General features: G+C 36.6%; 1 pseudogene; it reads left to right on the top strand.

Moving 5' to 3' along the window:
• Nucleotides 1-4,584: 4,584 nt before the first annotated feature.
• LOC107575045 (cyclic nucleotide-gated cation channel beta-1-like) lies at nucleotides 4,585-25,744 on the top strand (annotated as a pseudogene).
• Nucleotides 25,745-27,670: the final 1,926 nt, after the last annotated feature.

The raw sequence follows: 27,670 nt of genomic DNA on the forward strand, positions 1-27,670 counted from the left end.
CATTCCTATATTTTGCCTGGGGCCCCCAATTCACTAAATCCGCCCCTGATTCAGATCACTAGTTTAGTGAATTTTAAAAGCAGCAGGATGCACGATGTGTGCAGCACATTTTATGGAGGACTGTTTCCTGATCCTGGTAGAGAAGACTACAATGCCGGCTGTTCTGACTCACAGACTGTAAGTACGTTTTTTTTATATGTAAAGAATTTGCCACTGACGATTCAAACGCGAGTTTTGAGCAGTGTAGAGTAGCGCTTGTTGTTTGTCATTTCTTCGATCACAAATGCAGACATGGTTTTATGTTTACGCGACGCGATGCAATGCAACACGTAAAAAGACAGTATAAGTCATTATAATCCATTATAACACCAAATACACAAAATAATGTTCTTTTTAGCAACACCATATGACCCCTTTAATATTAATATCGTATTATTAGTATTAGGTAATAGTATATAACCAAAACTATAGATAATTTTTGAGAAGGATCTACTATCATTCTTGATTCTTTGTATTGTTTTTAGCTTAGATTTTGCAAGCTAACTCGAGATGCCAGTTTAGCATTCTGCTAGCTAATTAGCCTGTTTATTTAACTTATAACACCCGTAGTTGTTAAATTGATATGATAATGTATCATATATTTTGTTTGATCAGGCATTACAAATGGCTACCCCAACTACCAAATTTAGCATACCACTAATCAATTAGTCCACTGGCTTAGCTTATACCCTTTGCAAATGTTTGATTTATATTTTAAACAGTAACTTATCTATTGTCTATTATCTATGTACTTTATCTGTTATACTTGTGTATATACTTGTCAGGTGTTACAAACAGCAACCGCAGCTATAGCCTAACAGGGAACTAGCTTTGCGAAACGCTAACCAATTAATCCACTATCTTAGCCTACACATTTTTATATCTATGTTTTTGTTTGTTTAGGAATTACCCTTTCAGTTAACTAGCTTAGCATACCGGTAGCCAATTAGCCTGCTAGCATGTGTGTGTGTGTGTGTGTGTGTGTGTTAAGCTACCTTTTCAGTGAACCAGCTTAACACACCACCACTAGTCAGGTAGCCTGCTAGTTTAGCCTATACCCTTAGTAAATGTTTAATAATTAATTTTTATACATATAAGTCCACCTACTATCCTTGGATACTCTTTGTAATGCCTAATCAAACAGTATCCAAGGATAGTAGGTGGACTTAATGGTAAGATTGAATTGTTCATGACACTATGAATCAAAAAAGCTGCCTTTTAGTTACAAGATCATGTAGTTACAACATCTACCAGCAGAGGCTAACTGGATCAGTGGTTGCGGCTGCAGCCATTTTTGTTCTTTTTACTTGATGCCACACCTGCCAAATAAAGGAAATGCATTATCACCACAATAGGCTCCAACGTTGTGCATTTTTCTCTGTCTATTGGTATATTACATTTACTTGTAATTTACTTTAAACCCTGCAGTTAGTTAAAACACCAAGAACAACCACTCAATGACCTACATTTCTCATTTTAATTCCCAAAACAAACTCATGTGACCATTCGCTTCACTCTTTCCAAGCAGTATCCTATTAGAGGATTAGATTAACTCTCTTCTACATTTCCTCCAATCAGATTCGAGGACACGGTGCTGACATGGGCCAGAGGGTGCTTATAAGAGATATGCTAGTTTAGGGGCTTACCTGAGATCAGTTTTTGGTTTGCCTTAAAAAGGCTATGGTTTGTGTCTGTAAGGCAACAGCTCACCCTTGATCAGCTGCATTGGCCTATCGCTGGTTCCGAGCTAATCCTGCCTTCATCTCATTATTGGATCTGCTGCTGTTTAGCTGCTCAGACCTGGCATAGCCATGGCATTGGCTTTTGAAAGCAACAAGTTAGATGCGGTCACCTCTAAAGTCAAAGAATCACAGTAAACTGTTACTTATGTAGCATTAGATGTACCAGAAATAGAGTTCAGATGCAGGGAATAGAGCACAATAGAGAGGCTAACAAAATTAGCATGTAGCATGAATTAGCTCTTTGGATGCTCCTTTCAGCTAATTTCTCTCGCTGTCAGCTCTGATTAGTTTATTACACGAAACCCAAATCTTACCAATTGGGTGTGAGCGTGTTTTCTTCATGTTGAAAACTTATATCCGTAGTTTAGCCACAGGGTTAACGTCGGAGATGGGAACTGATGACGTAGGCTATTTTTTTTAAACTGCAATTATGTTTGCCCTCATACTGGCACCAAGCTAATTAATTATTCATAATTATCATATTTATTCAAATTATTCATAATTATCTTATGAATGTCCATCTCCATCATGTGTAGTTTACATGAATCCACTCACTATACACCTGGTATTGGCTGATAATACATTATATTATTAGCTGTGTATGTTCATGCAAACTTGGGGTTTAATGTTTTGCCGTTTTTGAACTGGGGCAGTTAGCAACCACCCAGAACACCATTGTAATCACATGGCAACCACTCAGAACACCTTAGCAACCTTAAAGCAACACCCTAGCAACCACTCAGGACATCTTGCCATCATGCTGAAAAGTTTTGCATGGACAAATACTACTAAGAAGAAAATGTGCACTTTTTTTTTTCATGGTGCAAAACAATATAGCATTAGATATGGTTTAATTTCGAAGGGAATTTTTATTTTATTTTTTATATTAAGTAAAGTAGATGAATTCTACACCAAAACCTTCAACATATAGCCCATTTTCTTCACATTGACTGTAACTTTAGCCTGGTTAACAGCTCCCATTGGATTTAAGTATAGTCTAATGAGTGGTAGCATTGTCCTTCAAGATTTAATCCCATTAGCCCAGTCCTGCCTCAATCCTAATCCACACAGATTGCTGAAGTCCGCTCTGGATGGTCTCAATCCCCACGGAATGCCCAACCTCTGCTAAACATTCAGGTAAAAAACTAGAATTTAGATCTGATGGTTTAGGATTTGCCAGTATATTCATCCTTTTTTAGTAAAATGACATTTCTGAAAGCTTTTTCAAGTGTACTCACTTTAAATAGTTAAACACTATACAATAAGGTTGTAGCCTATACATTTAATTCTATTTAGCACAGTAGTTAACATGAATTTACAGCATTTATTCATTCTTCTTAAGGTTGATTTCTGTTTTCTGTTCCATTCAAAGGTTTTGGGTCGGTAAGATTTTTGAAATAAGTTCACCAAGCCGGCATTTTTTAAATTTTTTAATACAGTAAAACTACTACAATTTAAAAATGTAAAATATGTAATAAATAAATAAATACAATTTCATTTATTCCTGTGAATAAACTGAATTACTATTTCTCCAGTCTTCAGTGTCACATGATCCTTCAGAAATCATTCAAATATGCTTTATTATTATGATCAATGTTGAACAACAGTTGTCCTACTAAATATTTTTTGTGGAAACCGTGATACATTTGTTCAGGATTCTTTGATGAATAGAAAATTTGATTTTTTATATTTTTTTGTTGCGATATAAAAGTATTTACTGTCACTTTTGATCAATTTAATGCATCCTTGCTTAAAGTATTAATTAAATTTTTTTTTTTTTAAATGACCCCAAAGTTTTGAACTTTAGTGTTTACAAATACATTCTTAATATTTAAGGTTGTAAAAGTTGACATACGCTAAAGGATGTGGCAAACGTGACATCATTCTATTTCTGAAACTGTTGTGGGGTTTCCCTGGAAAAGCTCCCTAGTTTGGATGAACAGAAACTTCACTGGGCTTTTCCAAGGATAAAATCCTTGTCCTAGAAACAACTGCCTTTGAATACTGTTGACTGAAGCATATGAAGTAACAATTAGCTCAGAGGAAGGTCCTGGGTTTGATGAGGATGAAACATAATTAACTGTAACTTATTTCAGGTTAAGATTGTCTATTCTTTCTCCCTGTTGACTCAAACAATGGGATTTTATGGCATTTTCCATAGTCTATTCCATCATCAGTGTTTAAGAGATACTTATTGATTTAACAGTTTTGTCCTTCTCTCAGGATGTTTAACTGGGTGGTGAAGGTCGTGCCACATCCTCCTGATACACAGGAGGATCTGGGGGAGGCGGCGATCACGGCGGTAAACCCACAAGCCCATTAACATGGACTGATAATACACACCTCACAAATATCTGCGACTGTATTTAACAGTGCAAATAATCTGATTGACACTAAATGTGTTCTGGGGTCATGACTTACAACAAATGCAAGTGTTTTACAAATATGAATTCAAACTTTATACACTTACTGTAACAGGCCAGTAGTTTGAAACCCCTGGCCTAGCAGTTAGCGCACATGTTCTGACATATTGAGTCATAGTGCTTATGTGGGTAAAGCAGGTTTGAACCTAGCTTGCAACGTTTTTTTTTTATCCTATTCCCTTTTCTACACCTCACTATTTCTGTCTTTCCTTTCTCTATTATACCTATAAAAGTGTCAAAATGGCCAGTTCTAAAATGAATCTGAATGTTTTTATTATAACTTCATTAACCATGAGATATAGAAATAATAAAACATAAAATGAGACATAATAAATGTACTCTCATAAATTAAACCTCCAATTCTTATACACACACACACACACACACACACACACACACAGCCAGCATGAGCTCTTTCTGTCTGCCAGGGCTGGAGTTATTGGCTGGATCTCACAGGGAATTGGAAAAGTGGTCCCGCAGCCTGATGAGAAATACATACAGGACAAGACTCCAGAATCTGAAGAAGTCACAGAGGTTAGCAAACTGTGTGTAAGACTTACTAGAATATTAGAAATAACCAAAAAAGAAAAATGTAATCTAAACCTTAATATATTATTAAAAGCTTAGATAGAGTGCATATGTTTAAAGAGATGAATGTGTTAATTTTTATTTTATTTAATATATCTATTAATATATTTAAGAATATAAACAAAATATGTATTTCTATTTTAGGGGGAAAAAAATTAAAAATTATATATATATATATATAATATTATATTGTTATTAATTTGGAAACAATAATTCTTTAATATATAGCTAGAAAAGAAAAAGTCACCAAAACAAACTGATTGTTGGCTTGTCTGAAACTAAATATGCCTATTAATATTATATTAATATTATTGTTATAAGTAATTAGAGTTATACATAGTAACTTTATATAATACATTTTAATAACTTCTTTGAAAATGAATAATTTTCTATATTTGTTTTACTTTTTCGGTTTTCATTTTCTTTTTCTATACTTCAGGTTAAAAATAATGATTAGCTGATTAATATTTATTATATTTAATAATGTAATATGTCCTTAAGAATATATTTAATATATTCAAATTTATTAATTAAAAAAAAACTATTTCATATCACTAGAAATCATCAAACTTTGTTCACTGAAACTATATGCTATCATTAAATAGTTAATTCATTAGAATTATAAATAGTAACTTTATATGATACATTTTAAAAACGTTGAATTCTTGCAAATCAAAATGAATAATTTTCTGCTGCTTCCTTTGTCTTATTTTCTTTTTCTTTTTCTATTTGCTTCAGGTTTATGAGGCAGTGAACCTCCCAGGTGTGTTATCAGTCAATCTGCATTAAGAAAGACAAAGTTGAATTAATGAGAACTATGGTGGGTTCAGTATTCAAACAGTAAACTATATTTACTGTGTATCTCTTACACCAGATCAGGAGCCTTTGCCACATATACCAGTAGTAGAACTGATGTCAGAAGACGAGGCATCTGAAGTGGAACCAACCGCTCAGTTCCCTCCTAAGTGAGTGTCATTCTGTGAAGCGCACAGGGGGAAATGGTGACAATGTTATAGTTGCCAATTGGGTGCCTTAAGTTTATTAAAAGTGTTTTGCTTAGACAAGCATCAATATCACTATTACTAATAATCAAAATCCCATATAGGGACCTGAATCTCATAGAAACTTAAAGGAGTAGTTCATCAAAAATTGAACTTTGCTGAAAAGAAAACTCACTCACCCTCAGGCCATCCAAGATTGGATCCTCTGCAGTGAATGGGTGCCGTCAAACAGATGATATAAACATCACAATATTCCACAAGTAATCCACACAACTCCAGTCCATCAATTAACATCATCTGATGTGAAAAGCTGCGTGTTTGTTAGAAACAAAAGTGATGTAAAGATACATTTCTCCAATTCTCTTACTAATAAGAAACAAACTCATCAGCATCTTGGATGCTGTGAGGGTGAGTACATTTTCAGCAAATGTTCATTTCTGAGTGAACTATTCCTTTAAGCCACTGGCAAATCTCTAAGAAACACTAATGCTTATTTCAATTTGCAAACAGTGTAATGAGCTGGATAAAGAGCGGCTTCCAGAACACTATTCCGCACCATGTGACCAGACCCCCAAATTCCAGTTCTTCCACGCCGAGGTCATCACAGTGCTCAAACAAAGGTATTGTTCAAACTGTACGATACAGAAAATATGCTACATTTTTAAGGATTGTAACTGTTTAGCTTCATGTTTGGTTTGGTTCAGTTTATTCACCTCCTCCAGAGTCAGTAACCAGCGTGACAGAGATCGATTCAAAAACTCCCAGGTGAGTCACGTCAAATTTGATTAAAGGGATAGTTCACCCAAAAATGAAAATTCTGTCATTAATTACTCACCCTCATGTCGTTCCAAACCCGTAAAACCTCCATTCATCTTCAGAACACAAATTAAGATATTTTTGATGGAATCTCATTTTACGTTAAACGGAGGTCGTACGGGTTTGGAACGACATGAGGGTGAGTAATTAATGACAGAATTTGCATTTTTGGGTAAACTAACCCTTTAACTCTTTTGCAATTGCTATACGAGAAAATTGGCATAGATGTCCACTTGATGTTCCTCTTGTTTTCAGCATGATGGGTTGGATTGTTCAGGGTCTGGGTCTTTCAATGCCACATCCGGTGCTTAAAAACATAGAAGGATGTTTGGTAAGTGAGGTGCAATAGTTTGACTTTATTAGCTCAGGTTTAATAGATATTTCTCCAAACTGACTCCCTTTCTTTCCACCAGGAGGACGGGAAGATTATGCAAAATGGTGAGTAAGATGTTCCTCTTTCAACACTGTTTACACAGTTTTTAATAACAAACTCAGTTTGTTTCCTGGAAACTCTAGCGGGGTTTCAGTAGAATATGAATATACAGAAAGATCACTGCATGGATAACAACATGACCTACTCTGTGAGACATCAAAATACAAGTAGAAAAACTTCAGGGTGAGCAGTTCTGTTGCAGTGTAGGACAAACTCGTAACTCAGTCCATCTTCTCCTTCTGTTACAGGGGAGAGGACACTGAGAACCCTTTAAACAAAAGGAGAGAGAGCGCAACACAGCATTACACAGTCACAGACAAATGGACAGTGGAGACAGATGCATTTAAAGAAGAACAGTGACTTTGTAGCTTTCTTGAATGACCAGGCAGCTATGAAAATCTACTGAATGTAATGCCTGACTTTCTCTGTACTGTATAACAAATATATATTTTTTAAAACATTTATTTAACTTACTGTATAACTAACCAAAAACAAATATATTTTTAATAACATTTATGTTTAAGTTAGACTCAATATTGTATGAATAGCTGGCATCTCTCAGATGGGTGTTTGTTGTTGCAGCAGTGATCTTTATAAACTGACATTTAGATTGGAATGACTGTACATGTCTTAAAACATTTATGATCCTCATGAGATGTAATTATCGTTCATTTTACTGCAAGTGTCCCTAATATGTGTTTAAAAAGTACTCAGATGAATGAGTAGAAAGAACACATTATTTTAAAAAGAGAAAACGTTGTATTGCCTTGACTTATAATTGTGGCTATACTCTGTGCCTGCTTTTCAGGCTGCTTTTAAGACATGTACATTACCATTCAAAAGTTTTGGGTCAGTACGATTTTTATAAAAAAAATAAATAAATGTTTTTAATAGAAATTTGTCATGCTCACCAAGGCTGCATTTATTTGAACAATGAATTAATTATATTGAACACAAATACAGCAAAAATAGAAATATTGTGAAAACCTATTATAGTTTAAAATAACTGAATTCTATTTGAATATTTTAAAGATGTCATTAATTTCTGTGATGGCAAAGCTGAATTTTCAGCATCATTACACCAGTCTTCAGTGTCACATGATCCTTCAGAAATCATTCTGATTTGCTGCTCAAGAAACAGTTATTATTATTATTATCAATGTTGAAAACAGTTGTGCTGCATGATGGAAACCATGATAAGTTTTTTTCTGGATTCATTAATGAATAGAAATTTCAAAAGAACAGCATTTATTGGAAATATAAACCTTTTGTAACATTATAAATGTCTTACTGTCACTTTTTATCAATTTAATGTATCCTTGCTGAATTCATTTCTTTAAAAAATCTTACTGACCCCAAACTTTTGAACGGTTTTTGAACACTTTATATGTTTTGAAATATTGTAATTTAATATGTATGTATATTAATATTTTATATACTTAATGTTATTGTAATATTGTATTAATGCATTTTACTAATAAAGGAAAATACATAACTGCACTCATGTGTAAAGGGTTCAGTTTCTATTGGCATAATAATAATAATAATAATAATAAAATTCCTTGGGGAAAAACACATGACGATAACTTTGACTTTATTTAATCTTACAGATGTTTCCTACCTTCTAAACACTCGGTGCCGGTGTGGCCTGATGTTTGAAATGTTAAAAGTAAAGGAATTATTGAAGCAAAACAGGTGTAAATTCTTGACCTGGATAGTTGTTTTGTTTTAAAATACCTCATCACATTAAATTTAAGAGGACAAAAACCAGCACAGTAATTAATATAAAATATTGTATACCACAGAATCACGTCATGACATTTTATTTATTTTTATTCATTTATTTTTCTAATGTGAAATTTTAAAACAGTCCTCAAGCATGGTTGTATCTTTAGCAGGTAGTGTTTGGTCAGCTCCTGCAGACCTCGTTCTTGAAGAGGTTGACTCTGAAGATGAGGCTCAAGAAAAGGAAACATGTCCAACTGCAAACTCACCGCCAAATTCACAACCTCAGTCCCAACCACAAACACCATGGTCATCAGAACAGTCTCTTCCACTGAGTGTCACCACACCCTCACAAGCACACATAGAACTGGAGGATGCAGAGACCCAAACTGCACGATGGACACCCATGATCGAGAGCATCAGGAGAGAGGCGGCGGACACCGCCATATTAATTATGGAGGAACGGTAATAACTCTCTCTCTTGCTGGAAGCACAGTGGCAGCTTGATGGTCAAGTATTTAAAGTAACAGCCTTAAAGGAAGAGTTCACCTAGAAATGAAAATTTGCTGATGATTTACTCACCCTCAGGCCATCCAAGATGTACAAGAGCTTATTTCTTAATCAGAACACATTTGGTGAAATGCAGCATTACATCACTTGTTCACCAGTGGATCCTCTGCAGTGAATGGGTGCAGTCAGAATGAGAGTCAAAACAGCTGATAAAAACATCACAATAATACACAAACCATCAATTAATGTCTTGTGAAACATAAAGCTGCATGTTTGTAAGAAACAAATCCATAATCAAGGCATTTTTAACTTCAAACCATTGCTTTCAGCTAAAATACGAGTCCTCTATCCATAATATTGCTTACTCTAGTGGAAAAAGTCATCTCTTCTGAATCAGGAGTGAAATATGCACGGAGCAAGCACTGTTGCAAGCAAAAACAGTTCTAAACAAATAAAAAATGGTTGATTATGATGTTAGAGGATAACATATTTTGGACTTCTGTTTTGGTCAGAAGCGATTTTAAAGTTTAAAACGTCTTTATGATGGATTTGTTTTTACAAACACACAGCTTTTCACTTCATGAGACGTTAACCCTCTGGGGTCTAAGGGTGTTTTGGGGCCCTGGAGAAGTTTTGGCATGCCCTGACATTTTTCAGTATCTTAAAAAAATATTAATAGCTAAAGTCTGATGGACTGGAGTCGTGTGGATTATTGTGATGTTTTTATCAGCTGTTTGGACTCTGATTCTGACGGCACCCATTCACTGCAGAGGATCCACTGGTGAGCAAGTGATGTAATGCTGAATTTGTCCAAATCTGTTCTGATTGAGAAACAAACTCACCGACATCTTGGATGGCCTGAAGTTGAGTATATTTTAATTTTTAGGTGAACTAGTCCTTCAAGAGTGAAAACCAGACTTATCTGTGTTGCTGTTCTCTGGTGTAGGTTGATACATGAGCGTCTGGCGATGGCACAAATGGCAGAAGAGGTGGCACGTCAGACAGCAGAGATGGCTGTCAGGGAGTTGGCACAGGCCCGGTTCGGCATTCAGACCATTGCAGAAGAGCCAGAAGATGTTGATCAAGAGTAATTCATGCACACTAACAAAAAATCAATCCCTCTTTGTGATAAATGTATGTACTTTATATGCATACATTTAGGAAAAAAAATGTTGAAAACCGTTTTTTGCTTCTGAATATTTTTGTGGAAATCATGATACACTACCATTCAAAGATATGGGTAAGTGAGATTCAGAACTTGTATAAATTTTATTCGTTACAAAATATTTCAAATAAGTGCTGTTCTTTTGAACTTTCTATTCATCAAAGAATACTGGGGGAATAAATGTATAATGTTGTCCACAAAAATATTAAGCAGCACAACTGTTTTCAACATTGAAAGCTGATGGTTTTTCAGTGACCAATTCTTGAAATTTCACCATTTGTCCCCCTAATACTAAATATTTGATAACATCCTTGATACAATACCAAAACCTTAATAACTTGAATGTTTCTGTGTCACAGATTACAAGTGCTACAGGAAGAGGAAAGTGATGTAGAAGTCATACGGAATCAAATTGCAGCGTAAGACTTATGAAGAATTATAACAAACATGACTGATGAACAAGGAAATCAGGAATAACCAGCATATTTGTTAGTTTATGCTGTGAAGACTAATATCATAGTTTCTTACTCCCCATGCTTTCCTTGTAGCAAACATGTTTTAGTGCTTTTCACATTAGTCTTTGTTTGCAAAACAAAATAACTGAAAGTAGGGTCTCTGTATTTTTAGATCTGTGTCTTATAAAAAACAATGCCACGCATAATTAATTACAACTCACGCATTTCCGGCGCACTGCTTAAAATTTCAAGATCATGTCGTGTCCTAGCAACCGCATCGCATACCATAGAGGCGCGCGGTGCCCCCTCTGCCGTTGCTATAGTTACTAATCGCGGCTCTGATGCTTGTTTTCTGCCTCGTCTCAGTCAAAAGACTTTGTCTCAGTGAAGGATGGCGCAAATTCTTCACTTCCAAAATGAAAATTGTTATCGTTCTAGTCAATCGCGTCAACATATCATACAACTTCTAACGCGTTAATGTATAAACAAACGCCACAAAATGGATGGATATGGACACTGCATCACCTGATGCGCTCAGAGACCGCGTCTGATTTCAGAGTAAGTTCATTATAATTACAGGATTATAACGCGTGAACTAGCTTATAGCTTTCTGTTTATAATATTTTGGAAATGTTTAAACTTAACAAGAGAATGGAGATTTTTGGAAATCAAACAGGCACATCTCAGCCTATCATTACTCCATCATGCGAAAATTGTGCTTATGAAAGTTTATATATAGCTGACACAGATGTGTTAGTTGCTTACCAATGTGATTAGCCTGTTGTTTATATAATAGCTGATGTCTGCATCATGCCTTGTGTATCCACAGGTGTCAAGTACCTTCAGTTAAGGAGTTTGTTCCAGAAGGACAAGAGGCAGAGGCTATAGACACTGCGGTAACTGTTGAAACCCCTGTGGAGGAGTTCAAGTCCTCTTCACCTCTACAGGAGGAACCAGAGCCTGAATCCGAACCTGAGCCTGAGGAGATTCATGAGGAGGAGGAGCCCAGGGACTCCAGTGAAGCCGAAGAAGAACCTGAGCCGATCACTCAGCAACCTCAGTCCATTACCAGCACCTCTGTTTCACAAACTGATTCACCGGTAATTCATGTATAACGTTAGGCCTACTGTCCATCTAACTTGAAACGTTCTTGCTCTGACTAGGTATTCTTGTTAGTCCTTCAGATTTACCTCTCTTACATTGTTTTACTTTTGTGACTTTTCACATATACAAATTATTCAGTGTGTACACCAAGTACATAAAACTCCCTCTGGAGTTAGACTGAATAAAGTACACTGTGCTCACAAGCACCCTGCTGCAGTAACCATATTTTTTCTTGGTGCAGATTTTGGTTAGTGTTTGAAATAAATATCTCATATTTCTGTTATTTTACTTCAGGTGGAGAGTACAGCTCCTGAAGAGGAAAGCAGTGGTGAGTGTTTATCTCAGTCATTCAGAATAGATCGTGTAAACACACTGATGCTAACATGATAAAAAGCCACAGAATGACATCACATCTGACGTACATTACCTCCACATTTTTGTTTCTCACGTACAGTGGCCCTAAAAGTTATTTGGACATGTTTACAAATTTAAGACAAACCTTTATTTATTAATGTCATTGCATTGTAGTTCATGTTAACTATGGACATATTCCACTAACTTCTGACAACCAGAAAGTGTAACGCAAACCAGTACATTTTCCAAAGTGTTTATAAATGTATTGCTGTCTTGGAGTCCTGTGTAATTTTAATTAAAGTACCTATAATTGTCTGCTATTATTGCAAATTTTCAATATAAAGAAAGCGTAACATTTATTGGAAAATGTATCGGAAAATTATTTGTGAAAATATGTGTAGTAGTATTATTGCAATACTTTAAAAAAAAATTATGTTAAATAATGAATAAAAATGTATAAATATAAAATTATAAATTCATAATTTTCAGTCCTGTGTCTGTGAAAATGTTGGCAGGAAAAGTAGAAAACTGAAATAATAGCCCAACTAGGTAAGCAGAAAAAAAATCTGTACCATTGAGTTCTGGCATTTCTATTGATTTATTATTTGTGGCAGCAGCTTCAAAGACGCTCCAATCAGTGAGGTCAAAACAAGCTTGTAAATCCTGCTCTGCTTCATTAGTCCATCTTTTTACAGTCCTTAATACGTCCTTAAAAGTTAACCTAACAAATTTATTTTTGTGAATATTTTTGCTTGAAAAGTGTTCTTGTGTTATATTTCTTCAAAATAAATGTCACTTGGTTTGATATTTTATCTAATGCAATACATTTTGGGGCCACTGTAATTGGCATTTCCGGACATTATTCTCAGAATGTTCTGTATAACAGAGCATCGAATATTGTAAACATTTCATGTAACATAGAATAATATAATTGACAATATGCTGCTGTCCCCACAGACCCTTCCAGATGTGATGCTCTGAAGAGATGTTTCATGCGTGTACCATATGCGCCACAGGCCCTTGACAACTTCAACCAGTTCTTGAAAGACATCGATGTCACTTTGCCCAAAGTGCCTTCCTTGCCCAATCTGCCCCCTGCTCTCTCTCAAATCACCCAACAGCTGCCGTCTCTTCCTCCTCAACTGGCACAGCTCCCTCAACAAATTTCCCAGCGATTCTCCAAAATCACCCCACAATTCCCAAACCAGACGCTTTTTAGTGCTCCTCATTTTCCCAGCTTCCCTGTCCAGTTATCCAGCCTCCCACGACAGCTGTCCAAAATTCCACAACAAATATCCAACCTCCCGCAAAAGGTATCCAACTTTCCACAAAGGCTGACCAGCATTCCACGGTTTTCCATCCTTCCGCAACAACTCTACAGCATTCCACAAAAAATATCCAGCATTCCACAAAAGATAGCCAGCATTCCACAGAAGATCTCCAGCATTCCACAGTGTGCCCAACAGTGCTACTCTAACATTCAGAGCCGTCTCAACAAACTTAATCCGGAACAGGATGCCCAAGGAGCATCTGCAGAAGACTAGGGATCTGGAGTTGGACCATCTCGTCCGCCAGTCCCCACTCCATTCCCCCCGTACCCCTTCGCCCTCTTCCCCAAGCTCTGTCCTAGACCTGCCCAATGTGCCCTCTTACCCCCGTCTGCCACCCATCACCCCTTCCAGGCAGTTGTCAGGCGTCTCCAACCCTGCCTTCCACATTGAGGACGACCCCAACTCTGCTAGACCCTCAGGTGATCCACGCTGTTGCCTTTTTTGTTAGACTAGTCTGTGCTATGTTTTGCTTATGCCTTGCTGCCAAATGTGACTTAGAGAAAATTAGGTTGTGGGTGCCTGTAGTGACCAAAGTGACCTCTTTATATTCCAACCATTGACCTCAAGCTCTAAGGTCCATTTTACCTCAAGGTAAGTCATAAAGAGGATGCTACTGAAGGTGCCCGTGTCAAGGTTTCTTGTATGTTTCTTTATTGAGCATCATCTAATCTCCAGTGAGCTCCAGACTGAGTGTGCACCCGGCCGTGAATGTGGAAGATGTCGACTCCGACCGAGGGAAAGTAAGGAGATCTCGCCCCATACCACCAATAATAAACCCACAGGACCCCAACCTCAAAACCCTCACCGTCCCTGGTGCCCATAAAGCTAATCGGACAAGGTAAATCTGCCTTGTTTCATTAATCAATGGATGTAGAAAACCTGCGGTTACATTAGCAAAATTTTGCAGACAAAAAAATATATATTGTCAATGTAGCAATGTGTGAAACACAGCTCACACAGAAGTCACTTTCAAATCTAGTAGCTTTCTGTTGAACAATGTGGTGAATTCATGTGACCAAATTTCGAACAATGGTAAATGTAACCACACATAAAGTGTAAATATTCCGGACATTTGTACTGCACTTAACCTGTGCTAACATAAAGCCCTTCAATTTTGATGCGAACGCTAGTTTGTGTTACAGAAACGTCCGCTTAATGTGTAGTTTTAGTGTCTGAGGGAAACTGTTAAAGCCATGTTTGCTTTACCCATCCAATCAATGATGTCAATGAACCTCAAAAATATGCAAATCATAATGTTAATCCAGGGTTTGCAAATGTACAATACAGTAAAGAAAATCTGGAAACGTGACTACTCAGCATCATGAAGTGCAGAATTAGCAATAACATTGAATAAACAAGTTCAACTGTGAAAAGCCCAGCTGATACACAAATATTGATATACATTTTGTTTTGTTTCTTTTCTGTTCTGTTGTCTGTGTGCACACACACACACTCACGCACATACATACACATATTGCACATACATGTTTGCACTGGATGCAAAACAGTGTATGCAGAGACAGAAAACCACAGACAGTTTGGACCAAGATGTAAGATGCTTAAACAAGTCTGTCAGAGTAATCCACTCCATATTCTCCACTTCATTTTGTGCATTTGTGTGCATATTATTAAGTATGTGAAGACTTTCTCATTACCTTATCATATCCAAGATTTTTTTTTATTATTATTTAATTTTTCAGTGCATTTAATGAAACTTGTCCTATTAAACCTGTAGACCCCCTTCATAACTTGTCATCTTGTGGTCTTCTTACAGCAAGAGACTTTACTCACAAGATGATGAGGAAGATGAGGAGTTAGAAACTGCAGTCCGGGCCTGGCCAAGCCAGAGTAGCATCTCAAATGCAGATGATGGGTAACTAATAAATACTCTTTTAGAATGTGAAATTAACATGAATGCATGGAAATTAAATATTAGATATTGATAGAATGTGGCGCAAAACAAATTACAGATAGAGGCTAGGTGGGCACATTACAGATATAGGTTAGATATAGTATAATGTGCTTTGGGAAACCCAAGAGACGGCTGGTTGCAATCGAGGGAAAGATGAATGTGGCCAAGTACAGGGATATCCTGGACGAAAACCTTCTCGAGTGCTCAGGACCTCAGACTGGGCTGAAGGTTTACCTTCCAACAAGACAATGACCCTAAGCACACAGCTAAAATAATGAAGGAGTGGCTTCACAACAACTCTGTGACTGTTCTTGAATGGCCCAGCCAGAGCCCTGACTTAAACCCAATTGAGCATCTCTGGAGAGACCTAAAAATGGCTGTCCACCAACGTTTACTATCCAACCTGACAGAACTGGAGAGGCTCTGCAAGGAGGAATGGCAGAGGATCCCTAAATCCAGGTGTGAAAAACTTGTTGCCTCTTTCCCAAAAAGACTCATGGCTGTATTCGATCAAAAGGGTGCTTCTACTAAATACTGAGCAAAGGGTCTGAATACTTAGGACCATGTGATATTTCAGTTTTTCTTTTTTAATAAATCTGCAAAAATGTCAACAATTCTGTGTTTTTCTGTCAATATGGTGTGCTGTGTGTACATTAATGAGGAAAAAAATTAACTTAAATGATTTTAGCAAATGGCTGCAATATAACAAAGAGTCAAAAATTTAAGGGGGTCTGAATACTTTCCGTACCCACTGTATATATATAAACATGGGATTTTTTTTTTTTTTGGTAAATTCAGTAATTATCTTCTGTCTTCAGGCTAAATCAACGGCCAGCCTCTTCAGCCAGCCAAACTAGTACTGTAGTAAATGAGAGGTTACAGGAGCTGGTCAGGCTGTTCAAAGAGAGAACAGAGTGAGTCAAAGAGAAGCTGATTGATCCAGATAACTCGGATGATGAAACACCACCTGCCTGTGAGTTACCAAGTGGCATTTATTTTAAAGATCGTCAGCAGATGCATACTTTTCTAGCAAATTGTTTCTCATAAATTAGTTTGTTGGCAAAACAATACATTTAAAGTGCTTAAGACAACAAGTACAGGTTTTAGACACTGGTTGTCAAACATTACTTAATAAACGTAGTTCCTAGTTAATGTGGGGCTAGTTGATTAAAAAAATTGAGAAATGTGTACTAAATATAATGTAGAAACTTAAATTTTCTGTAAAGCTGCTTTGCAACGATTTGCATAGTGAAAAGCGCTATACAAATAAACTTATGGTTAATATGGTCTTTTATGAACAGCCCCAGCTAAGCAAGCTCCAGCTTCTCCTCCTGAACCTCCAGCAGAGCAGAAAACAGAGCAGGAGGCATCCGAGGCCCCTGCTGAGAAAGAAGAGGAGAAACCAAAGATCCTGTGCTGTAAAGTGAAACCTCAATCCAGGATTGGTCAGCTTCTGCAGTGCCGTTTTCCATCCAGCATCGACCCCTTCACTAGTGAGCGCTCCTCCTGTCTCCTGCAGTCCTCTACTCTTTGTAATCCTGAAGACTGGCCTACAATTGTCTACGTTTGAGCTGTCTTGGCATTCCACACTTGCACATAAATCCAATCCAAAAGCTTCTCATCCTTTCTCATTTTAAACTTAAGCCTTTGATATCTAGGCATTAGGTTTATAAATGATAAAAGAAAAAACAAGTGCTTTTGTATAAAGGGTTACATTTGGTGCACATTGGTGATTTAATTTATTTAATGATCATAATATTTGTTACTTCGTTTAAATCATTCAAGTTTAATTTAAATAAATTAAAAATTAAAAATTAACAAACATTGCAACTCCAAAAATTTGTTTGGTTTTATATAAACATTTTGGTGCACCACAATATGTATTTTCCATAAACCATCATAGTGAAATAAACACTGAAATCTTCCATTGCTCTGTATTCTCTGTAGATCTGATCTACGTACTTTGGCTGTTTTGCGTGTCTTTGGCATTTAACTGGAGCGCTTGGATGATTCCTGTGCATTGGGCATTTCCATATCAAACACCGTCCATGTGTGGCTGTTGATTGACTACTTATGTGTTGCCATCTACATACTGGACATCCTGGCCTTTCAAGCCAGACTGCAGTTTATGCTTCATGGGGACATTGTGGTAAATATTGACAAGGGAAAAATATTAGAATATGTCAAATGAAATAAATGTTTTGTTTTGGGGGGTTTTTTCACCCTGCATTTTGAAAAATATTTGTTTTTAGACTGGCAAGAAAGAGATGAGAGATAATTACATCAAAGCTGTACGATTCAAGGTAATGAGACATTTATGCTATTTATTGTTTCATTAAATACAAAGTTTTGGACTTTTCCAGACTGACTAAATTTGATGCTCTGAGGTACTGGACACATTCTGTAGTCTAAGAAGGGTCTCGTTTCCTGTGTTGCAGCTGGATGTGGTCAGTCTGCTTCCACTGGAGCTTCTGTACTTCAAAACGGATTAATCCACTTCTCCGCTTACCCAGGATCCTGAAGGCAAGCTGCTACTCGGACCTTAGAACTGGGCTTTAGAAAGATCAGTCCATGATGAACTTAGTTAATTCTTTAATGTGTCCTTACTTTGTGCAGTTTATGTCTTTCTTTGAGTTCAACAAGCGCCTGGAAGCTATACTGACCAATGCTTACGTTTACAGGTTAGATGTTATCTTCTATAAACCTTTGTATTGGGCATTTGTTTAACATTTTATTTGGAGTGTTTATGCCAGTTCATTTCTCTCATTTCATTTATCAGAGTTATTCGAACCACCTCCTACCTACTGTATGCCGTCCACTGCAATTCCTGTCTGTACTACTGGGGCTCTTCATTTGAAGGTCTGGGTTTCTCAGAGTGGACCTATGATGGGACAGGCAATAGGTATGTGAATCAGTTATTTTATTAGCTTTCATTTACATCAAATCCAGGTTTTTTGCACTAAAAACAGTTTACATGTTTTTGCTCCTGTAAGAATTATACAGTATATATTTAAATGACCTCTGTTATGATTGGCTAAGATTGACGCACCAATATAATGTTGTTCATCATAGTAGCGGGCATATGTTAATGTACTCATGTTTATGAATTTGATGTCATAATCATGGTGATTTTTGAAAAAATAAGTCAAATTTTTCCCATAATGTGACCCCTTTTAAATTTTATCTTTAAACATAATATTTTCAAATGTTATATTTTCAGTTTATATTTTATATAAGTTTAGATTTTAGATTATATTTATATGTTCACCTTGTGACCGTTTCAGTTATTTTCGCTGCTACTACTTTGCTGTGAAGACTTTGCTGACCATTGGTGTCCTGCCAGAACCCACAACACTTTTTGAGATTGTGTTTCAGCTCATCAATTACTTTATTGGAGTGTTTGTGTTCTCCATCATGATTGGTCAGGTAAGGCCATTATCATGGTGTGAAAGGCATTAACTGATTGGTTTTATGTAGCATTTAAAGGGATAGTTCACCCAAAAATGAAAATTCTGTCATTAATAACTCACCCTCATGTCGTTCCAAACCTGTAAGACCTTCGTTCATCAGATTCATCCAACAATTCTTCTCTTCCCTGTCAGGGTCCGCCGCCATTCACGAGAGCACCACAACGCATGTTCCAGGCGCTTGTGCTGCGCCTTGTTTACAAGCAGAGGAATGCACATGCATTCATCATGGTACTCTCGATAATGGTGGGGGACACTGACAGGGAAGAGAAGAATTGTTGAATAATTGAATAAAGTCGTTATTTTTGTCTTCTTTGCGCACAAAAAGTATTCTCATAGGTTCATAAAATTAGGGTTGAAACACTGATGTTACATGGACTATTTAAATGTCTGTCATTAATAACTCACCCTCATGTCGTTCCAAACCTGTAAGACCTTCGTTCATCAGATTCATTCAACAATTCTTCTCTTCCCTGTCAGGGTCCGCCGCCATTCACGAGAGCACCACAACGCATGTGTGTGGTGCTGCTGACGCAGGAGTCGGCGTTCTGACGTTGAATCCTGATGTGCTGCGCCTTGTTTACAAGCAGAGGAATGCACATGCATTCATCATGGTACTCTCGATAATGGTGGCGGACAATGACAGGGAAGAGAAGAATTGTTGAATAATTGAATAAAGTCGTTATTTTTGTCTTCTTTGCGCACAAAAAGTATTCTCATAGGTTCATAAAATTAGGGTTGAAACACTGATGTTACATGGACTATTTAAATTATGTCCTTACTACCATTCTGGGCCTTAAACGTGGAAGTTCCCTTGCTGTCTATGGAGGGTTAGAAAGCTCTCGGATTTCATCAAAAATATGTTAATTTCTGTTCCGAAGATGAACGAAGGTCTTACGGGTTTGAAACGACACAAGGGTGAGTAATTGATGACAGAATTTAGATTTTTGGGTGAACTATCCCTTTAATATCATTGATTGAGGCTTGCGTTGTGTCAGATGAGAGACGTTGTTGGTGCGGCGACTGCGGCTCAGACAAACTATCGTGCCTGTGTGGATAACACAGGGAAGTACATGGCCTCCTATAGTGAAATAAACACTGAAATCTTCCATTGCTCTGTATTCTCTGTAGATCTGATCTACGTACTTTGGCTGTTTTGCGTGTCTTTGGCATTTAACTGGAGCGCTTGGATGATTCCTGTGCATTGGGCATTTCCATATCAAACACCGTCCATGTGTGGCTGTTGATTGACTACTTATGTGTTGCCATCTACATACTGGACATCCTGGCCTTTCAAGCCAGACTGCAGTTTATGCTTCATGGGGACATTGTGGTAAATATTGACAAGGGAAAAATATTAGAATATGTCAAATGAAATAAATGTTTTGTTTTGGGGGGTTTTTTCACCCTGCATTTTGAAAAATATTTGTTTTTAGACTGGCAAGAAAGAGATGAGAGATAATTACATCAAAGCTGTACGATTCAAGGTAATGAGACATTTATGCTATTTATTGTTTCATTAAATACAAAGTTTTGGACTTTTCCAGACTGACTAAATTTGATGCTCTGAGGTACTGGACACATTCTGTAGTCTAAGAAGGGTCTCGTTTCCTGTGTTGCAGCTGGATGTGGTCAGTCTGCTTCCACTGGAGCTTCTGTACTTCAAAACGGATTAATCCACTTCTCCGCTTACCCAGGATCCTGAAGGCAAGCTGCTACTCGGACCTTAGAACTGGGCTTTAGAAAGATCAGTCCATGATGAACTTAGTTAATTCTTTAATGTGTCCTTACTTTGTGCAGTTTATGTCTTTCTTTGAGTTCAACAAGCGCCTGGAAGCTATACTGACCAATGCTTACGTTTACAGGTTAGATGTTATCTTCTATAAACCTTTGTATTGGGCATTTGTTTAACATTTTATTTGGAGTGTTTATGCCAGTTCATTTCTCTCATTTCATTTATCAGAGTTATTCGAACCACCTCCTACCTACTGTATGCCGTCCACTGCAATTCCTGTCTGTACTACTGGGGCTCTTCATTTGAAGGTCTGGGTTTCTCAGAGTGGACCTATGATGGGACAGGCAATAGGTATGTGAATCAGTTATTTTATTAGCTTTCATTTACATCAAATCCAGGTTTTTTGCACTAAAAACAGTTTACATGTTTTTGCTCCTGTAAGAATTATACAGTATATATTTAAATGACCTCTGTTATGATTGGCTAAGATTGACGCACCAATATAATGTTGTTCATCATAGTAGCGGGCATATGTTAATGTACTCATGTTTATGAATTTGATGTCATAATCATGGTGATTTTTGAAAAAATAAGTCAAATTTTTCCCATAATGTGACCCCTTTTAAATTTTATCTTTAAACATAATATTTTCAAATGTTATATTTTCAGTTTATATTTTATATAAGTTTAGATTTTAGATTATATTTATATGTTCACCTTGTGACCGTTTCAGTTATTTTCGCTGCTACTACTTTGCTGTGAAGACTTTGCTGACCATTGGTGTCCTGCCAGAACCCACAACACTTTTTGAGATTGTGTTTCAGCTCATCAATTACTTTATTGGAGTGTTTGTGTTCTCCATCATGATTGGTCAGGTAAGGCCATTATCATGGTGTGAAAGGCATTAACTGATTGGTTTTATGTAGCATTTAAAGGGATAGTTCACCCAAAAATGAAAATTCTGTCATTAATAACTCACCCTCATGTCGTTCCAAACCTGTAAGACCTTCGTTCATCAGATTCATTCAACAATTCTTCTCTTCCCTGTCAGGGTCCGCCGCCATTCACGAGAGCACCACAACGCATGTGTGTGGTGCTGCTGACGCAGGAGTCGGCGTTCTGACGTTGAATCCTGATGTGCTGCGCCTTGTTTACAAGCAGAGGAATGCACATGCATTCATCATGGTACTCTCGATAATGGTGGCGGACAATGACAGGGAAGAGAAGAATTGTTGAATAATTGAATAAAGTCGTTATTTTTGTCTTCTTTGCGCACAAAAAGTATTCTCATAGGTTCATAAAATTAGGGTTGAAACACTGATGTTACATGGACTATTTAAATTATGTCCTTACTACCATTCTGGGCCTTAAACGTGGAAGTTCCCTTGCTGTCTATGGAGGGTTAGAAAGCTCTCGGATTTCATCAAAAATATGTTAATTTCTGTTCCGAAGATGAACGAAGGTCTTACGGGTTTGAAACGACACAAGGGTGAGTAATTGATGACAGAATTTAGATTTTTGGGTGAACTATCCCTTTAATATCATTGATTGAGGCTTGCGTTGTGTCAGATGAGAGACGTTGTTGGTGCGGCGACTGCGGCTCAGACAAACTATCGTGCCTGTGTGGATAACACAGTGAAGTACATGGCCTCCTACCGCATCCCTAAAGATGTGCAGAACAGAGTGAAAACCTGGTACAGCTACACCTGGCAGTCCCAAGGCATGCTGGGTAAGACTAAGACACACATCAATGCCAAAATACATTACATATATTCATCCATAATGGCCATTCATTAACTTAAGATAAAAATTGACATTTTGTGGTTTCATGCAGATGAACAAGAGCTACTAGATCAACTACCTGACAAGATGAGGCTGGATATAGCAGTGGACGTCAGCTACAACATTATCAGTAAAGTGCCACTCTTCCAGGCAAGTGCTAAGATTTAAAATTCTGCATAAATTCTAATAAATAAAGTACAATTCTAATAAATATATTTAAATAAATAACTACAGTTGTGGACAAAATTTTACATACACTTTGCAGTATCTGCAAAATGTTAATTATTTTACCAAAATTAATTATCATACAAAATGCATGTTATTTTTTTTATTTAGTATTGCCCTGAGCAAGATATTTCACATAAAACACATTTACATATAGTCGACGAGAGAAAATAATACTTGAATTTATAAAAATGACCCCGTTCAAAAGTTTCTTAATACTGTTTTGTTACCTGGATGATCCACAGCTGTTTGGTTTTAACAGTTAAACTGCCCGCTGTTCTTCAGAAGAAAAGAAACTGTTCAGGACAAACAAGGGACTCATGAACAACTATCACTAAAAAAACGAAATACAAACAAACAAAAAAGACCGCTATGGATCATCCAGGTAAATAAAAAATAACAAGCATTTTGTATGATCCCTCATATTTTGGTAAAATAATTAACATTTTCCAGATACTGTAAAGTGTATGTAAAATTTTGACCACAACTGTACATAAAATAATTGAATTATTAAATGTTTTATGTATATATATATATATATAAATAAATAATTGAATAAAAATTTAATTGTGCAAAATATTTGCCGCAGCTGGTGTTATATATGTATATATATATATATGTAAAATGTTAATGATATTTTAGAAGAAATATAAAAATTTAGAAGAACAAATGGATGGATGGATAGATAGATGAGGTAATTCTTTAACATGCCTTGACTTGGCTGTATTACTTATCTACGTCTCTTTTTCCCTGCATCATTGTGTCTTTCTCAGGGCTGTGACAGACAGATGATCTTTGACATGCTTAAGAGTCTCAGATCAGTGGTGTACCTTCCAGGAGACTATGTCTGCAAGAAGGCAAGGAGCACAAAGATGTTTAGCCTGCATAACAGACCTTCAGACATCAGACAAATCAGTTTACTATAGCAGTAATGGTACAGATACAAATTTCTCATGTAATTAATTTTATATATTTATATATATATATATATATATATTACAGGATGAAGTGGGTTGTGAGATGTACATCATAAAGGCAGGGGAAGTCCAGGTAGTTTGTGACCCTGAAAGCAGGAGCTGTGTTTGGAGAGGTCAGGTAAGGGCTGCTATATTTAGTTTTGTCAGGATAAAATCCCTCATTGTCAAATTTGCTCTTAGGTCATGTCTTCTTCTCCAATAAAGCTTGCTTGCTGTGGGCGGAGGAAACCGGCGAACAGCTAATGTCATAGCACGTGGTTTTGCTAACCTTCTCATCTCATCACCAAAAGGGACCTGAATGAGATCATGGTGCACTATCTGGAGTCCCAGAAACTGCTGCGCAAGAAAGCAAGGTAAGTGAAACTACTGGAAGAAAAATAATGAGCCATGAAGATTTTCCCATTTTTCCTTTTATTTTCCACTACGATGATTCATCAATATTTCACTAGATAACTTCCAGCCCTAGCTTTTGTTCAAATAATGTGTAACCTGCTGTTTGCCCTTAAGGAAAATGTTGATGAAGGATAAAAAGCCTGCTGAGAAGAAAGAGGAAGAAAAGGAGCCCATCCCGATTATTCCTCCTCATGCCGAGACACCCAAACTTTTAAAAGCAGCACTGGAGATGACAGAGAAATCAGGAATGAAAGCAACATGGCCAAAACTTAAGGATAGGACCAACAGATCGAGTGTCTTCTTGCAGGTACATACCTTGAATTTGACCCAAAAAAATTCATTTAAATTTAATGAATATAATAAAAAATATAATTATAAGATAATGAATATAATTAATAATTAAATTTCTTTATACAATGTATGTAAAATATATATTGTATAATTTATATGTAGATATACGTATTATACATATTAAAATTGACCAAAAATATTAAAATGACAAATATTTAAAAATATTTAAAAGGACAAAAAAATATATATATATTTAATATATAATATGCATTTATCATTTCTTTCTTATGTAGCACTCCATCTCTTCTTCTGCGGCACTCAACTCACCAGTCCATGAACCGCACTCAGATCAAGACGCAGATACTCTGTCTCAGATATCAGACAGCTCAATGCAAATCCCCACGACCCCCACCGGTGCTGGAGACGGGAATGTATTTGCTGAAGAGGGCCCAGCAGAGGAGGAAACTAAATAGCAAAGAAGTAATCCAGTGGCAAATAAAGCAGCTATGAAATAACCCAGACAGCTGAGACCATCAAAATAATTTGCAGGACACTTGTGCTCAGTGTTTTGCTTCTGAAATGGGTCATGAGGTCAGGTAAAGTCAGTGAACTCAGGAATGTACAAAACTGTCTTCTCGTTTAGTTTTCTCATTCAGAATACATACTAATGATACAGTAATACGCAAAATATAACTTCTCATACATCAATAAGCTAACATACTAGCATAAACCATGAGGTCGACCTAGGATGTCCGGTTGCTTTCAGCTTTGGTCTTTGGTTTGATAAGTGCCTTAATAAACTCTAAACACTGCACTGTACACACCCTCAGTGCTCATTGCTATATGAGCTCATGAATGTTTAGCATTATGTAGCATTTCATCCCAGTTTTAAAAAGTATTTTCCAGTGTCCGGAGGATTCACTTAACAACGCAATGATTTTCAGCTCTCTGGCCTGTTTGAAACACAGTACATCTAAACTAAAGATGTTACATAAATATGATAAGCACAACGACTCTGTAACATTTTCTCTGAATAAACGACATCTTTTGGAATTATTGTTATTCTTTCAGATGGGTTGGTTTCTCTGTGCAGCTGTCTGCTGTGCTGAAGATAATAGTGTCAAAATGTGAAATACAAGTGATTTTATTCCTCTGTTCATGATATCCAGATGTAGCGGAAAAAGTTTTTATTTTATATTTTTCTTTTTTTTTTACAATGTGGAAAGATTTTGCTGCCGTTAACAAAAAATCTAATAGTTAACAGCTTTTCAGAACCAAAAATAGATGGGCAGAAGGTTTGAAAATGAAAATGGCCTTTTTTATATAAACAGTCTCTGATGACTTGTTTTTAATAGTTTTTTTGTTTTATAGCTTCCTTGATATACTGTATATAAGTTTGCATCAAACACTGGGAATTTAGTTATGCTTATTGGACAATCACATGTAGGCTAAATAGCATATATACTTTTGAGCTAGCAGCTAGACATTATGATTATGTACAAGCTTTATGAGGATGTGAAAATGTTGTTAACTGTAGGCTACTGTTTATTATTTCTATTATATTGCTGTTGCATAATGTTAAATATGTGTTTAGTACATTCTGAGCAACTGAAATGTTTTATGGCCTGAGTGACTCAATTGTAAATCATTTAAATAACTGTAAATAATAATATTACTCGAGGTCAATGTTATGATTTGTACGTAGTACGGAGCCCCTAAAGGGACATGGTGGTGGAAAAAAAATTCGGGGTGGGAGGAAATTTTTTTTGCGTTCCCTCGCAAAACTTTTGTGTTCTCTCGCAAAAGATATTTGCATTATCTGGCAAAACCAGTTGAGTTCAGACAAACACTTTCTGTTTACTTTACAGCTTGTAAGTTAGTGGTTCATACAGCTGTACTTTCATAATGGAGCAGTTCATAGAGTTTTATTTTAAAATTGGACTCAAGATCAAATACAGTCAGCTTTGCTTATAGCTTAAGGCACGGTTTTGGGACATTCTAAAACGCTTAATGTGGCTTGATGTAGGCTACTATAACAGTGACACTGGAGGCCCAATTCGGTATTAGGCCTAATAAATACTATTAACACTAATAACAATTGTAATATTAATGACCTCATTAATTGCATTACGATCAGTAAAGCAGATAGCCATAATGCAACGTTTCTCCCCCACTTAAAACCGTTAGGCTATAGAAAACGCTTAAGGGAAGCTGATGAATACGGTATAGGCTAAAAACAAAATATGGTACACAGTTTATTAATAAAATATAGCATATTATGCACAGGAAAGCAGACAAGCCCAGAATAGCTATAAAGAAGCCAAAACATAATTTAAAGCGAAACTGAAAGTATGGGCTCACGTACCGCTCTCATTCAGCACAAATCCAAATGTTTCCATATTCGCAATGTATTTGAAGCTAAACCATTATTTATTAAATTAACTGGGCTTTGTACGTTCCAATATCGAAGGTAAAAAATCATAATGAACAAAAATGTGCCGCACTGGAGTGGACCGGGGCTCACGCTGTAAGGCACAGACTATAATACAGATTATTTAAATTGACTGTGTAACATTTGATCTGTACTGGTGATTCTATGTTTTATTTTAATAATGAACAGGCCGTTTGCAGTGAATATGTGCGCATGAGGCGCCGGCGCGATCAAATCGCTGAAACATAAAATACTCCGTCACTTACAGCAGGGCATAATTCGAAACTGTTTGAAGATTCAGTCATATAAAAGATTATTAGAACATTTTGTAAAGTGAGCACTGTTACGTTCTTATTTCACTCTGAAACCTAAGAGAACGCAATTTTCCCTGAATATCCAAAAGACTGCAAATGTGACATTGATTTATAACAGTTCAACAAAAAAGGCAATATTAAAGTGTAGCCTACATTTTAAACACAATATTGTTTGTTACATTTTACAAGGAAATAATAGTTCCAACGAAATCCGCAACAGAACTGGTGTGAGTCTCCAAGCAACAGCAGTGTTTCGTTAGTGAATGAATCTGCAGCTTTGAATGATTCGGAGAGTACTGATAATCGGAACTGATTAATAAGCCTTTCATAACTACAACCATTTACTTCGTTCCTGAATGAATGAATGAATGCTTCGCCTTGCTCATTAGACAGTGACTTGCCGCCACCTACTGACGATTTTAGTTTTGAATCTACAAGTAGGCTATAACTTCGTTTT

Source organism: Sinocyclocheilus grahami, unplaced genomic scaffold (assembly GCF_001515645.1).
Source record: "Sinocyclocheilus grahami isolate Dianchi unplaced genomic scaffold, SAMN03320097.WGS_v1.1 scaffold31.1, whole genome shotgun sequence".
In the NCBI taxonomy this organism is placed as follows: domain Eukaryota; kingdom Metazoa; phylum Chordata; class Actinopteri; order Cypriniformes; family Cyprinidae; genus Sinocyclocheilus; species Sinocyclocheilus grahami.